Here is an 8,712-nt window from a genome sequence, read left to right on the forward strand (position 1 = left end):
AAAAGAAAAAAAATATGAACAAAGTAATTTGATAAGAATCTCGATGACCCAAAAATCCCTTAATTCACTCCTAATTCTCTCCACATCAAACTTCCACTACTCAGATTTCCAATACAACTCAAACTCTCAGCCACCAAATCGAACAAATATAATCTCTCTTGCTCACGCAAAGATTCGAACACAGGACCATCAGCAAGCTAACACATTGCTTAACCACCAGATCAACAGGCCAATTCTAATATAAGCTTATCAACAATTAAATAAAAGCCTATTGACCAAATATTGGACTTTATTCATAAAAATACCAAAATTTTTCCAAGCCATAGCTTGAACTTAGGACCTCCCACACATACCCAAAACACTTAACCATTGAAGTAGATACTCAATTGTGTCATACATTCACAAAAACAAAAATTTAAATTTTAGGGCGTTACAGTTTAATGACTTCAAATGAAATTAGAGTTCTATTACTCATAATATCTTAATTATTACATTATTATGAAAGATATATCTATTGAGTTAAAAGGATTTATTTAGCAGTGAGAGCAGTATTCTAGTTCTCTCATTGCTTTAAAGACATAGTAATTTATAGTCTGTTACTTTTCTATTCATTCTTTCTTGCTGAATTTTTTGAACTATATTTTTATTAAAATTTAATATTTGGAAACTTTTGTTCTAAAATATATTTATATAATAATTAATCAAAGGTATTTCCACCTTGAACTTAGTTTAGCATTGCAGGAGAGTTCTGAAATTTTAGTTTGAGAGATAACAATAAAAAAATTAGTAACTTTTAAAATCAATTCATATTAAAATTACAAATAAAATAGATTTTTATGTTGCTTCCATTGAAATTATGTATTTGTTGTGCATACACTGTTATATGTCTAAAGTCCCTTTTGTTTACATGGGTTTGAGGGTCTTAAATCTCAGCAACCACCATTAAGTTCATTGAAATTATGTATTTGTTGTACATCACTATTATAAATTATGTTACTACCTTTACCTTTAGCATTTTCCCACTAATTTTTCATCATTAAACATTTTGGAAGGTGTTGAAACTTGGAAGCAGGTTGTAATACAATATCAATAGCTTATTTGTGATAAAATTTGGACATGTTGTCCGACTTTGTTTTGAGGAGTTAATGACCCTGGATACTGGTGCATTGCTGGTTCAGATATTGAAAGCTACAAGCCTAGACAATGTTCACATTTATGTATACCATAGAACACCATTGGCTAATGATAAGAATGGTTAAGTGATGGATAAAATGGTCAGTCGACTTGAGTTGAGAAACTTGGTGATCAGGCTACATAGTAAACTACTAGGGAGCTGATATTCTCGTTTGGGTTTTTGATGTATATTTGTATAGTTGAATAATGTGCAAAATACTTTAAAATTTTTTGTTATTTTAATATAGTTGTTGTATATTAACTAATTTAATAATCAAAACTGGACTTCAATTTAGATTTCTCTATGTTTATTGTTATATGTGAAACTATAGATCATGAGGAAGAGACTAACAAATAGATGAGCATTAACTCTTGTTTCTACTAAAATCAATCTATTTAAAAAATATAAATATCAAATTAAAGTCTTTTAACATATAATATAATATAATATAAAAAATGTCTCATTAAAAATAAACTTGATAAAAAAAATTTAGTTCTAGCAATATGCATTTAAATGCCACTCCTCTTCTATCCAATTAAAATTTAACTTGGCAAGCTCAAATTTAGTCTTGGTTGTATGCATTCAAGTGTTACTCCCTCATCAGCTATTATACTATAACATAATAGCATGTAAAACTAATAAAATAGCAGATTATGAATTTGAAGATCTTTAAAATAAATAAAAAATTTCGATAGTATTTTTACTGTATATGATTGAGGATTGAAATTCTGAGACATGTTGAATGATGGTATCAAATGAGAGAAATTTATTAGGTGAGATTCCCTGTAATATTCGTACATAACATATACAAAAAAAGAAAGAGTTAATCCCTTAACGTTTTATTCAATCAATACATAAATGCCTAATTAATTTACCTTTAAAGTATTATCTCCTTGATTGAATGGTATTGGATCTGTCATTGTTGATGTTAAAATCATATCCTCCCCTCTAAATAAAAAGAAACATAAACAGAAGTTAGTATAATCAAATTAAACGATTCAAATTTGAAATATATATCAAAATAAATTCATAAATACTTTAATCGTTTGTTAACAATACATGTAGTCCTTATATGTCCAAGTTGCTTGCACACACTACACTTTTGTTTTTTTTCTTGTTGAATGATTTTCTCTTGGATTTTTTTGTCTCATGGATTTTGGTCTTCCTTTAGTCGGGAAATGCAACTGATCTTTTAAAGGAATGATATTTGAAAAAAATTGTTTATCTTGAAATTGAGTTGTGCATTCTAAATTGCCATCATCTAAAGTTGTGTCTTTTTCACCATCAAACATGAACAAAAGCTTTTCATGAACTTTTTTCAAAGCCATAGAAAGGTGTTCATATTTCATACACATTTTGATCCAATTTTAGCAGTTTCAAAATTGCACCGTTAAACTATTTCACATAGATATTTTAAAAGGCTGTCTTTCAACTTGTATAACATCTCCAAAATTTCCCTCAACTACTTATTTTATGGCTTTCATTGTCCATCTTTATAAGACATACTCCACCCAAATATAACTGTACACCCCATACCCGACCTAGACATTATGGCTGAATCTGAGAATGTTACGAAGAAAGGTTTGAAACAAAACTTATCATGTTAAAAACCTCGTATAATATATTGCTAAAAAGGAGTCCATATTTTATAAAAAACATATCTAGTAACATATTCATTATTGAAATTTTCGATAATTTGTTCTTTCAGAAAAACTTAATTTGCAACGGAAATCCTAAGAATCATTATATTTCGAAAACCGAGTTTATATTTTTCCAAAAGGTTTATTTGCGAGGAACCATTATTTCCAAAAAATTATTTGTTGTGCATAATAGAAAACATAATCAAAACCAATCACAAAAAAAAAAAAAAACAAAAGAAATCAAAAAGTCCGGAGAGTCCCAAAGTTACAAATCTCTTAAGAAAAAAATCAGAAATTTAAATTAAACCATTAATTAAAAGACAGTTTCCAGACTAGTGGTCACAACTAAGCCTACATACAGATATGAGTTATCAAAACTTAGTGTGTAACTTAATAGAGAAAGATATACATATAAACTCAGATTTTTCATGTAGCAGATCAGATACAGACATAAGTCCTTAGCATAATTAGATAATAACAAAGTCATACAGATAATCAAATTCCTACCCCCATCCTTTATACATCAACTCCGACTATCCTAGCACACCATATGGGGTATAAAACATCCACCCATCCTTACACACCACATAGTGTCTATACGACACTTATCAGAATAGTTTGCAGCCAAGCTGCTAGTATATCAGCGAAATGTCGCCTTAGAGAATACTTCATCCACATATACAAATCCCACCCCATATACAGATACAAATACAGATAACATATAAACAGATATAGCAGAATTAACATGTCTTGCATGATCATATACAGATATCATACATATTTATACAAAACAGTCAAATCATACATATCAGTTCATACATATCGGTTTTCTTACAAAGTAGTCTATCAGAATAGCAAACCTCATGTATTAGGGTTGGGTTTATCCTTACCGACCCTACAGAAGGCCCACAGTCGATCGGAACGACATGTGCAACCCTAGGGAAAATTTTAAAATTTTGGGCCCATATGCCCGTGTGGCCTACGAGCCCAAATTGACTCTACCCGTATGGCCTACACGGCCTAAATGCCCAAATCGGCCTAGACCGTATGACCCACATAGCCATACACTCACCTAACCCACAACTATTTGTCGCACACGCCCGTGTGGCATCGACAGGTCACTTTTTCAGCTTTCGTCGAACCTTGTTTTCTTGCGTTTTCGTTACACACCTTGTTCAATTTTGATGAGAATGCAATCACAGGACTCCTGGGACCTAAATATGCCAAATTAAACGATTAATTACAATAGTTAGGCATGAGATAGCCAAGAATTGAACTCATTAAAACACCAACACTCTTCCATACTCTTATCGATTAAAAAACCGCAGTTACACGAAACTACGATGTTGAAGGAGAGCCTAATGTCTCGCGACCTTCACCTAAATGCAGAACCAATTAATAATGACTAGAAATTAATCAACACCATTAGCATCCCATAATTCCAAAATTAAACGAATAAAGTACCATTACCCTTACCTATGATGCACGAAATTGCAGAAGCCAAAAAGTAACCACACAATTTCCAAAAGTCGAATAGCAATAAAGTAGAAAAACAATAATTAAAAAAAATAGTTTACCCAATCCCCAAATTGGCAGTGGCACAAGAAGTGAGAAAGAAAGAAAGAAAATAATAATAATGAAATCAAGTTAGAAAGAAAATGTAAACGTCGGTTGAAGGAAAGAGTTTTGTTTCTATTCTTTTTTTTTAAATAAATTAAAACTTAAAATATTAAACCTATACAACTACCTACCTCCTATCCCTATAATCAAACAACAGATACCCCCCCACTTCCAGAGTTAAACTTTAACTCAAATTCTACTAAACAACACAACTAAAAATTTCTTAGAAACAAAAACTCTCCCTGAGACTCAAACCCACGATTCACCCTTCACGCACCAAGGCCTTAACCACTGAAGCAAGTATTTAACTATAGCGAATTTTATTAGAACAAGAATTAAATCTTTGGGGCGTTATAACTCTACCCTTCTTAAAATAAATTTTGGCCTCAAAATTTAGCTGATTCAAATAGATGCGGCTACTGTTGACGAATCGAGACCTGAGGTTCCCACGTGGCTTCCTCAATGCCATGATTCCGCAATAAAAACTTAACTAATGGAATAGACTCTCTCATCAAATTTTTACGTCTTGATCCAGAATCTGAACCAGCTTCTCCTCAAATGTCAAATCTGGTCTAACCTCAATCTCCTCAATAGAAACAACGTGAATGGGCCAGATCGTTACTGCCTCAACATAGAGACGTGAAACACATCATGGATACGATTTAATTTCAGAGGTAACTCTAACTGATAAGCAACCAGTCCCACACGCTTTAGAATTCAATAAGGCCCAATGAACCCAGGGCTCAACTTGCCGTTACGTCCGAACCGTAGAACTTTCTTCCAAAAAGATACTTTAAGGAACATGTAATCCCCCAAAGAGTACTCAATGTCCTTTCTTTACATATCTGTATAGGACTTCTGTCTATCAGATGCTGCCTTAAGATGATCCCAAATCAATCTAACTTTGTCTTCAGTCTCGGAAACCAACTCAGTATCCAAATCCAACACAGTGGAGCATAACACTTATGACCATACAAAGCCTCATAAGGTGCCATCTAGATGCTAGACTGAGTAGGTTAACTTAGCTAAAGGTAGGAAATTTCCGCAGCTTCCTTGAAAATCAAGTACACAACTCTGAAGTATATCTTTCGGTATTTGAATCACCCTCTCAGATTGACCATTGGTCTGAGGATGAAACGTAGTACTAAAGTCTAATCTCGAACCTAAAGCTTCATGAACTTTTTTCCAAAATCGAGAGTGAAGCAATGATCCCTATCAGAAATGATCAAAACTGAAACCCCGTGAAGTCACATAATCTCAGAAATGTAGAGTTTGGCCAACTTCTGCAATGAATAATCTGTTCAAATCGAAATGAAATAGGCAGACTTGGTCAACCGATCCACGATGACCTATATGGAATCCTTCTTAGTAGGTGTTAAAGGTAACCCACTAATGAAGTCCATAGTTACATGTTTCCATTTCTATAAGGAAATCTTGATGGGTTGGAGCAAACCCGAAGGCAACTAGTGCTCAGCCTTAACCTACTGACACGTCAAACAATGAGAAATAAAATCTGTTACCTCTTGTTTCAAACCCGACCACCAATATAATTCACAGAGATCCCGATACATCTTATTTGCACCGAGATGCATAGCATAAAGGCTACTATGCGCTTCCTACAGAATAGACTGCCTCAAATAGGAGTCATTTGTTACACAAACCTGTCCTCTAAAACACAGAACCCCATCATTATTCAGCCCAAAATCAGATGTACTACCATTCTCTACTTGACAAAATCGCAGAATCAGAGAATCATCCCCCAACTGCTTATCCTGAATCTGATCAATCCAAGTCAGCTTAACTTGCAACTCGGCTAACAAACTCCCATCCTCAAACAGACTTAAGCAAGCAAACATCACCCTCAAATCAGACATTGCTCTACAACTAAAAGCATCGGCTACCACATTGGCCTTACTGAGATGATACTCTATTGTACAGTTATAATCTTTGAGTAGCTCAAACTATCTACGTTGCTTAAGGTTCAACTTATTTTGAGTAAGGAGGTACTTAAAGCTCTTGTGATCGGTGTAGATGATACACCTCTCACTATGCAGATAATGCCTTCAAATTTTTAAGGCAAAAACCACGGCAGCCAACTCGAGATCTTGCGTCGGATAATTTTTCTCGTATGACTTAAGCTATCGGGATGTATAAGCCACAACCTTACCATATTGCATCAGAACACATCTCAACCCGACATGCGACGCATCATTGTACCACAAACTCCTTACCAAATTCAAGCTGTATTAGAATAGAAGCCTGAGTCAGAACAGACTCGAGCTTCTCAAAACTCGATTGTTACGCATCAATCCAGACAAAAGGAACATTCTTGCATAGAAGCTTAGTCAGATGAGTTGCAATAAATGAGAACCCCTTAACAAATTTCCGATAATAACCCGTAAGACTCAGAAAACTGTGGATCTTAGAAACATTCTTAGGCTGTTTCCAATCAAGTACAACCTCAATCTTTCCAGGATCAACTCGGATTCCCTCAGCAAAAACTACGTGCCCTAGAAACGTTACTTCTTTTAAACAGAATTTGTAATTACTCAACTAAGCGTAGAGCTGTTTTTTCGGAGTATCTGAAAAACTACTCTAAGATGCTCATCATTCTCATCTTCAATCTTAGAGTACACCAGAATATTATCAATAAAGACTACGATGAACTAATCCAAATACGGTTGGAAAATCTGGTTCATCAGATCCATGAATACAGCTAGAGCATTCGTCAAATCAAACGACATAACTAGGAACTCGTAATGCCCATAACGAATCCTAAAAGCCGTCTTAAAAATATCGACTTCCTTAACCCTAAGCTGATAATACCCGAAATAGAGATCTATCTTTGAGAACACTGAAGCCCCACGAAACTGATCAAATAGATCATCGATCCTCGGAAGTGGGTTCTTATTCTTCATAGTTAACTTATTCAACTGCCGGTAATTAATGCACATCCTTATGGTGTCGTCCTTTTTCTTTATAAAAAAAACTAGTGCCCCCACGGAGACACACTAGGATGAAAGAACCCACGATCCAGAAACTCTTGAAGCTGAGCCTTAAGCTCCGTAACCTCCTTCGATGCCATTTGATAAGGAGTGATGAACACTGGAGCTGTACCAGGTAGAAGCTTAATGCCGATCTCAAGTTCCTGATTCAGAGGTAAACCCGAAAATCCTTGGGAAAAATATTCAAAAATTATCTCACTATTATGATGTTTTCAACAGAAGAGTCACCGGAAACTGAAACACTTACGTAAGCCAAATATGCTTCACACACTTTTTAAACCAATTTTTCAGCTAATAGAGCAGAGATTATGTTAGAAAAGTAATCCTGACGCTCGCCAACCAAAATAACTTCCACATCATCATTGGTTCTCAGAACTACCCTCTTAGTCATGCAATCTAAGTTGACTTGGTGCTCTACTAACTAGTCCATACCCAGAATCAAATCAAACTCCCTAAACGATAGCTCCATCAAATTTTTCAAAAACATCATCCGAACTAACTGACCTAGTGGACTCAATACATAAATCTCACCCAAAGTACTCTCAATAGTAATCCCCAAATCTCTAAAGACAGAACTAGCAACATACGAGTGTGTTGGCTCTATGTCTATCAATGCAACATACGAAACATCATAAATAAGAAATGTACCCGTAATTACGTTAGGGGCATCTCTGTCCTTGAGATGTCGTGTAGCATATAGGCTACCTCACCTCAGTCTAATTAGCACCTCTGCCAGATGCTTTTTGTCCTCTGCCTAAACCATTACCATCTTTGGCAGGACCATGGCCCCTAGGCGGTTGCTATATTGTCTTCTGAGGCTGAACAAATCCCAGAACCAAAGCTTGCATCTGATCTGAATGCTGTGAGCACTATCTAATACGATGATCCATTGATCCACAATACAAACATGCCCCCAATCTCCTTTAACAGTCACCCGGATGGCGCCTACCACATTCACTGCATGGCTAAACCCTAGTAGGAGCAATTGGAACTCCTACTCTGGATGGCCATCAGGTCTGGCCTGTTTCTTAGGCTTCTAAGCAGAATTAGAGGGCTTCAAATCCCCCTTATTCTTGCCCCTCACATGATCCTTATTCTGATGCTCAATGCGCTTAACCTCTTCGGTAATCTTCACATTGTCTACTAGAACAAAAAACTCTTGCTCCCTTTGTAGAGCAATCAGTACCCTCAAACTGTTCCTCAGACCATTCTCAAAACGTACGCACTTTTTGTATTCTAATGCTACCATCCCTGGAGCGTAGCAGCTCAACCT

The sequence above is a fragment of the Gossypium arboreum genome, chromosome 11 (genome assembly GCF_025698485.1).
Source record: "Gossypium arboreum isolate Shixiya-1 chromosome 11, ASM2569848v2, whole genome shotgun sequence".
Taxonomy (NCBI): Eukaryota; Viridiplantae; Streptophyta; class Magnoliopsida; order Malvales; family Malvaceae; genus Gossypium; species Gossypium arboreum.